Below are 8972 nucleotides of genomic sequence, written 5' to 3'. Positions count from 1 at the left end.
AATTTAAAATTTCTCTTTTTGTTCGTTTTGTGTCGAACAAGATCTCAGTTGTTGGTGTGAAATCGGAACTTGAAGTGAGTTTTCTTTTACGTTGTTTTGTGTTTATTGTTTCCTTCTTTATTATTTGAAGGTTGACTGAAACCCTAAAATGAGAGAATCAGAATTTTAAAACAAGAAGAGAGAGAAAAATAGAACCATTTTGTCTTGTTGCTCATTAAATTTATTGATTTTCTATTTTGAATCTTTATCTTATTGTATTTTAAATCCGGGTTCGTATTGTATAATTCCACCGCTTCATGATTTTCTTTACATCCCTGTCAGCAATTTAATTTTAGTGAAATTCCTTTTAAAATCTCAATTTCAATCCCAAAAGTGTTACCCTCTCTTCCTAGTTCTTTCTAGTTAAATTCCTAACAACACAGTCACCCATAACCTTTCATTCTGTTACCTTATTATGTGACATAATATTTTACTGTTAGATATAAAAAATTAATATCTTTTTGTTATTAGGTTAGTTTGTTATTTTAAGTTTTATTCTCTGTGAAATATATAGTGTAATTATAGCAAATCAATAATAAATTTTCTTCCATCCTTTTATTATCGGAACATGGTATCGTTGAAAACATCTTCTACATCTTCCGTCATTATTCTAATCACTAGTGAAGAAAGGACTTTAGATATCTGTTATTTTGGATTTTTAACGTCTTTTTCACAACTGACGTCATTACGGATGACGTTAATGAAACTTAGAATTTCCATATAACAGACGTCTATACAAACGTCAGTTAGTGCCATGTCCGACGTCAATACACGTTGGTTAAGGCCTACTCAGACGTCTAATAGCACCATATAGACGTCGGTGTGGGAACCAACCGACGTCCACACCGACGTCTAAGAACACTATAAAGACTTTGAACATGTCACTAACCGACGTCTAAGGTCACTATAGACGTCGGTATATGCATTAACCGACGTCTAACATAGTCGTTGTGTTTTAGTGTAGTTTTGTTCCTCTCTTTGGATAGACTAGCAGCACACTCTGTCTTTGCTAGTTTCCCCCAAAAGAAAACTTGCATCTTTTGAATTTCTCATGACATTTAAACCAAAAACCGAACCTGAATTCTTGCCTAGTTCCATTTTCAACCGCAAGAGGGAAAAGTTATAGTGAAACGATAACTAGGCAACGACCCAGGGTCGTTTGTGGGTTGAAACACCATAAGAAATCCAAAAGACGCCGCTTTTTCTGGGAGGCAGCTAGCAAAGGCAGAATGTGGTACTACATTACCCCGAGAGAGGAACAAAATTGCACTAAAACACAACACCAGGAAAATAAATTTTAATCAGTTGAATAAGAAGATAATCGATGAAAGACTAATATAATCGGACTAAACAAAGTTTAAACGTTTAAATAAAAAAAGACGCACCTGGAATGCAATGCCGCAAGAGTGAAAAAGGAGAAGAGGAAGATGATGATGTTTGCGAAATTGCGAGTCTACGATTTATTTAACATGAATTGGGGCGTCGGTTGCTACAGAAGCCGACATCTATAGTTAGTTAGACGTCGGGCACCAGGGGAGCCGACGTCTACGGCACTGATCGGAATGATTTTTCAATTCTGATCAGGGGAGTAGACGACGATTGTCCGGGGGAGGGGGGATCTATAACATTTTAGATGTCGGCACCCTACTACTGGATGTCGAAGTGCCACATAGACATCGTTGCCCCAGAAACCAGACGTCTATATGGTAGAAATTGACTGTCTTCCCGCCTTCCTGACAGGCCCATTGACGTCAAGTTAAGGGGTCACAGACATCTATAACATTATAGACGTCGCTTATTTATTACGTGACATCTAAGCGCCTGGGAATCAAGTGAAGAGCATTAATTGCAGCAAGATAGACGTCTGCCCCCCTCACAACCGACGTCAATGGGGGTAGAAAAGACTGTCTTCTCGCCTACCTCAGGCCCTTGGACATCTGGTTAGGGCAGAACAGATGTCTACTATATTATAGACGTCGTGTGCCCTAGAAACTGACGTTTTGTTTACCAGCTTATTTATGGTAATGCTACCGTCCATTAATATACGTCGAGCCACCCATTAACCGACGTCTTATGGGTGACGTTAAACAACGTTTTTGCACTAGTGAATATCAACTCACATAATATCAAAAGGATATTATTATTATTTTTTTTCATAGCTTCTTTATTTTTTTTCTTTTTTTTGTTGCTTCTTCTCTATGTAATAATGACAGTTTTTGCTTTTATTTTATTTTCTCTTTTATTAGCTACATAATTATTATATTCATTTAAATGAACATTTAAAATGTCTAGATTCTAGAATTAGAGAATTGGTTTTGGTGTTTAAGTTTATGCCATGTGATGCATTGTTTACTTGTGTTTAAATTTGTCCGTTTTAATTAATTCAAAATGTTTTAATTGCAGAGTCCGAGAACGTTCTTCCCAAGATTCTCTTCGGTCGCTGATCTTCCCACTCCAAGCTTAACTCGTGTCTCTTGATCCCCCAGTCCGTTCAGGATTCCTCTCCCAACACCGAAGGGTTATGACCTGCAGGAAGATAGTCCGACAATTAAGTCAGCTAGGTCATAAAAAGGGTTTAGCGAATGTAATTAGCACACAAGTCAGGTACCTAGCAGACAAGTCTATATTTATAGGCATTAGGCCCAATAATTGACATTAATTACCTGCAACTATCGTATTGTTTATTTCCTTTTCTGTAATATTCGCCCATTAAGGCCATTAATTATCCTTCGACACTGCCTTTCGCAGTTTTTCACCACTCAACCATGTCTCCACTTCTTCAGTACTTGACCGCCCGGTCAACAACCTCTTTATACTACATAGGCACTGCCTTTCGCCATGAGCCCGATCGATTGGCCACATCTTCATGATCGATTGACCATATCTTCATACTTTGTCGGTGACTGCCATTTACTGCTCACCCGACCGACTGGCCACCCCGTTATACTACACACAAGAAAACCATTTTTTCTTTTGGTTTCTTCACAATTTTTCTTAATAAACAATAATAACGATTTTTCTCTGTTTCTTTTTATTTTTTGTCCACTCCATTGGTATTTCAACTGCGACAGTGATAATTAGGAGGAGTTGTGAATTTTAGTGTTCAAATGGTTAACATTAGACCTTTCGAATTTTATCCTGACAAAGAAAAAGTCCAATATGGTCTATAGAAAAGAATTATTAAGAGACGAAAATCCAAATATATCTCATTAGTATCCAGTTACGGGAGAAGGAAATGTAATCAAAACAAGAAAAAAAAAACACCATTCAGAATTGGGGACTTATTTAAAAAATGTTGCATGGTTGGCATGAAATTGACTCCATAAGCTGAAGTGACTCCAGCAATACAACTCCACAATTTACTTGTAATGAAAATATTACGCAGAACTTTTGGCCAGATATACATTTGTCAATCATTTTTTTTTTCTTTTTGATAATGTATCCAAAGTTTTTCACTCTCATCAAATAGACGTTTAAAATTACTAAAATCTGACAATAATTACTTAATTAACTATTATAGTATCAGATTTGTATTATTATGCAACAAATTTTAGAATCATTAATATGGTTTTTATGTAGCTATCATTTTAGTTAACTATAAGTAATATAAGCTAAACTCATATTCTTATGTCACTAAATTTTAAACCAGTAAAAACAACTACATTAAAAGGAGTAATACGATTGTCTAGTACATCTATCATGCCAAAATTTAGATTTTGTATCCAATCCTACATTCTACGTTAAATTATTATCAAACCAACTTGGATATTGCTCATTTCGTGTTACTTTCTTTAAATCCCTCCACCAGACACTAGTGCAGCTTTGGGATTTTATCGCGGTTATTTTTCACTATACGTCGCGGTTTACGAACCGCGACATATTCAGCCGCGGTAGTAAATCAGAGACTTTAGGCTGCAGTTATTACCGCGGTAAAAAAGTTGGGGAATATGCCGCGGTTGTACAAGAACCGCTGCCTAAACCCATTTTTTTTTTAAAAAGAAAATTGTTCCAGTATATGCCGTGGTTCGAACCGCGGTAGAAGACCCAGTATTATGCCGCGGTTCTAGCACTAATTGCGGCCAAAGGTCTGTTTTCAAAAAAAAAAAAAAACAAGCACTATATGCCGCGGTTGTGGTAACAACCGCGACATATTCCCCTGCAGTTTTTTAAAATTGCAGGTCTGTTTTTGTGATATCCACTACCACAAAAACAGACCTGCATATAAAAACATGTACACAAATTCAATTTCAACATACAAACACATGTTCAAATATATTTTAACATCAAATAAAGTACAAAGTCTAATAAAATACAATCTAATCAAATGAAATGTTTAAATCTAATAACTAAGAGCTATTGTATAATCTAATTATATACTTCGTAGCAGCGTTCCTCATGAATAATAGTGGCTTCTCAGGAATTGGTGTAGCAGTCTTGAATTTCTGCACAAGACAATTCATATTAATTAGTGTATATGAATTCTACATTTGGAAAAAAATCAAAATTTGTTAAAGTTAAATATTACCGTTTTCCAGCGACTTGTGATGTGAGAACGAACAATATGGGCAATCTAATACATTACATAGTATTCGCACTCATATGACCCATTTTGTCTGTTACACTACAATATATCATCACAGTTGTAAATAGTTAGTGAATAACATTAAAATAAAACAACCATAACAAAGTATGGCTTTCGCATATGTCAAACCTTGAGAGAAATGCAAGCAATCTTTTGTACTGTTAGCAATTGATCTCCCAACCATCATCATACTTNNTNGAATAGAACTATATATAAAAAAAGGTTTTAGCATTCATTTATATAACAAAGAAAGTCCAAACATTGAGGTTCTTACCAATCAATTGCTTGTCTGAGATGTGTGAGAGGAGGCCTGTAGCAGAACCACAAAGCATAGTTCTCTTGCATAGACATAACAAGAAGCTGCCAATGGCGCCTGAAATTCATAATAACTTAACTATTAAATATTAAAATCACATATGGAACTTTATTATGTTAACAAAGTTCACTTACCCGGATATATAAGGCAAAAAGTATATTTTCTTGTCGCTTGCAAAACTTCTTATCAGATTCGTGTTGATCTGATCAAAATCATTTGATTCATGAATTGATTAGGGATCAATCAATCCATAATCATCAAAATGCCCCAACTTGTTACTGACCCCAAACATATACCTGAAATCAAAAATTAACTTTGATATAAGGATACTTGATATATAAATCAATTTTATATATAAATAATTGCTCATAGACTTACATCATCCATAGTTGAATAATTGACATATTCAACTCTTGTGTTCCCGACGCAAGCTCACTGACATCTTGGCTATGAAGGTATATTGGGACCTCAGAACCTGTCCCAAATACATTAGCATCATACTCAACCTCCAAAGGCTTATCTTCAAGGATGTCAGAAAGTAGATGCAATGAAGCAAGAGGATCTCCTCAGATAGAGGAATCTTCTCCTTTGCCTGCGCCTGTTGTTACATGAAAAAATAAGATAAGTTTTGACATCAATAACCTTTAAAATTGAGAAGTGTAAAGAAGAATTTCATACCGAGAGGTCAGAAACTGGACCAACCAAAAATTTAGGCCAAGCGATAAAGGACTTCAATACTTGTTCCACAGTGAAAATCTCTTCTGTGGCCAGAGGAACCGAGGCATCTGGTATGATCATTTCGTCCACTGAGACCTTCACCTCATCCTCTAATAGTTGCATACCATGACGTACAGTCTCTGACCTAAACAGTGTTCCACGAGCTACCAGGACAATCTCAGTATCCTCTAAAATGTATAGCAGACATGGACTACCATCGTCCATGTCATCCTCTGGGACGGCTGGTGCAGAACAACTTCCTTTCCCGCTTCTCCCTGTCAGAGTAAATGTTAGATTATACAAAAGATAGAAATAATTGCACATAAATGTTTATTAGGTTTACCTGTGGGAGGGATAACATGTTCCTGTACAGGAGATGGCACCGGGCGCATGCCATAGCTCTCAAACTGCTGCTGGAACATGGCGCTGAATTCAGCCCTCATCTCTGATCTAACCTCGGCCCTGATCTCCTCTCTAAGGTCTTCTCGGACCTTTTTTGTGATCTCTTATGTCATCCTTTGTGTATCGTTGTATGCATATTGATACGCGGGGCCCAAGCCCAATGTCTTTAGTGTAGTCTTTCTTTTATGTACCTTGTATTGTGTTAGGCATGTGGGACTTCTAGTCCTATATATAGCCATGCCTACACTTCTTGTACTTACTTTTGAGATTAATGAGAATTTGGTTTTCTAAATCAGAAAATAATTCTTCCTTGAAAGTCATTGGCTAGAGAGTTCCAAGACCTTTAGCCTCCTTCCAAAGCACACTTCATTATTTCATTGTTCCAATTACTCCACCGTGCTTCTCTCTCATCGTCACCAATTCCTCCACTCTGCTTTAGACACGCGTCACGAGTTTTCAAGCCACGCGTTGCTTCCTGAAGCCATATCAACGTCATTTGTACTCCAGACGCATCACTTCTCATTTTCCACATTCCACGAAACCTTCCTCTGCTAGGGTTTCACTCTTAGCGTCTTCGAGAGCATCTCTCTCGACTCAGATCCACCATCGTTGCCTCTTTCCACCGGTAAAATCCATTTCTCTTCACAAATCCAACATTCCTCTCCATTTTCACTTTGCCTGTCGATTTCACCGATTAAACCATCATTTTCTTCGATCTAAACCATTTCCATCGATTAAAAGTTCATTTCCCCCGATTAATCGGTTTAGATTAGGTTTTCCTCACCGTCTAGGGTTCGTTTACCGTTCAACCTCATTTCTCTCGGTCTAGAGCTCCTTTCGTCATTCCGCTGCATATTCTCGTCAGAGAAGCTTCGCCGGAGTTGAATCGCGCCTTCGGTCAACTTCTCTCGGAGCGTCTTGTATCAAGTGGTAGTCAGAGCTTCGGTTGCGTCCACGCGTCAAAGCTAAGTATCTCTGTCTGTTCTTAGTTTTATGTTTCGTATTTTTGTTTTGTTCATTGTCTCTGATTTGTTTTGTCTATTCTGAGTTAAATTTGATTCGTGGTCTGAGATTCGGCATTGATTCGTCAAAGCTAAGTATAGTCATTGATGTTGTCTCTTTGGCATCTACAGTGGTCTGAGATTCTGCAGAATGGCATTGAAATTGATTGCAACAGTGTTTGAACTTGTTTTTGAACTTCTGAATGTGGTTAATAATGTGCATTCTGAGCATATACCTTGACAACAATTCTGCAGTTGAGTATGTATTTTTTTGGTCACTCAAGGAAGCCTGATCTAGTGGTATTTGAAACTATAACTGTGGCTGAGAGTGATTAATTTCTTGTTTTCCTTTGGATTTTTCTGAGTTGAACCATGTTTAATTTCCTTTGGCAAAAATCTGATTAAGTTGGAAAGTTGATTAGGTGATCTGTTTTGAATTGTGACTGAAAATAACAAGTTCTAAAGTGTCATCCAAATCAGAATTGGCTATCAAATTGTGATTAAGAAAAAAAAAACAAAGAGAACTAGTGCAATTCACAATAGTATTCACTGTTTCAGTAAACTATCTTTGCCAAAATCAGATATAACTGTTTTCATTCATAACTGGTTCAACTTAAGTCTTTTTCTTGTTTTTAAAATCTATTCTAGCACCATTCTTAGGATCATTTTGAGCGCTTATCTTCTTGAAAACTTTGTTCATTGCTTGTCTTTGGTTGATTAAATATGGTTTTGTCCAATACACGTGTAATTCTGTTCTGCTGTTCATAATTGAAGCTTTTGTTTACTTTTATCATCTATTCTAGAATCTGGTCTAGAGCTGTGTTATTCATTTCCATTGTTTTATCTGATTTGTTCTGTGCTGCATATCACTTGCCTTGCCTATCCTTCATCTGTTTGAGAAGCTGTTACACTTGGTTCTTTTGGAAATTGAAAGAGAGGTTTGTGTGCTTGGTAGCATCCTAGGTGGTGGTGGTCTAAAAGACTCTCCAACCTTGGACTGACAAGGGAGAATCTCCCTTCCAAACCTTTCATCTGTGTGTTTAAAAGTTTTTAAGAGAAGCCCTGAGTGATGTGAGATTTGTGAGGCTGATTTTGGCCTAACTCCTTGGCAATTTGTATGAGAGAATTCAGACTTTATTAAACTGATTTGGCTGACTGTTCATTCTGCAGATTGATTAAGCTGGGATGCAACCCGTGGAATCAAAAGAGAAAGTTTTATTACATTAAAACTAATTATTGAATTCTGTTGCATTCATTGTACAATCTGATTGCTGATTCATTGATATACTCACGGTTTTTGAACGAAAGTGTTGTTTTCATGGTTTAATTGGGCATGTTGAATGTTGAATCTGATTTGAAAAGCTGACCAACCAGTTTATTATTACACATTCCATTTTATCCCTGGTTTGGTATTTTGATCTGCACCATCAGTTTGATATTATATGTATGCTGAATTGGATTTGCTAAGACCTATTGGAACTTGATAGATGAGTTATGAATTTGCAAATACTGTTCTGATTGGTTTGTAAGCATTTCTGGATTGCATTAACACTGTTTCACTGCCAACATCTCATTCAGTTTTACAAAACTGGCTAAAGCATTTCATTTCCAATTTTAGTTGCATGAGTGAATGAATTAGATCATTAGGGTCTGCACTGTATCATAAGAGTCTTGTTCTTTGGATAGACCAGTTTAGTCCATCACTCTTGACTAGCTTGGATTGATGTTTAACCAGTTCAATTCCTGTTTTGCATTATATATAATCTGATTCTGGTTCATTGTCCATGAACATTCGTATTTGTTGGATTTTGGTGTGGTTACTATGTGCAGAATTGACTTGTTTGAATCATTGAGTTGAGCAACAGTGAAGATGTAGACTAGAAAAAGCTATCCACAAAGGATTTGGAATTGCTGA

Source organism: Vigna radiata, unplaced genomic scaffold (genome assembly GCF_000741045.1).
Source record: "Vigna radiata var. radiata cultivar VC1973A unplaced genomic scaffold, Vradiata_ver6 scaffold_137, whole genome shotgun sequence".
In the NCBI taxonomy this organism is placed as follows: Eukaryota; Viridiplantae; Streptophyta; class Magnoliopsida; order Fabales; family Fabaceae; genus Vigna; species Vigna radiata.
The sequence above is the reverse complement of the archived record's forward strand: the minus strand, read 5'-3'. Positions refer to the sequence as shown.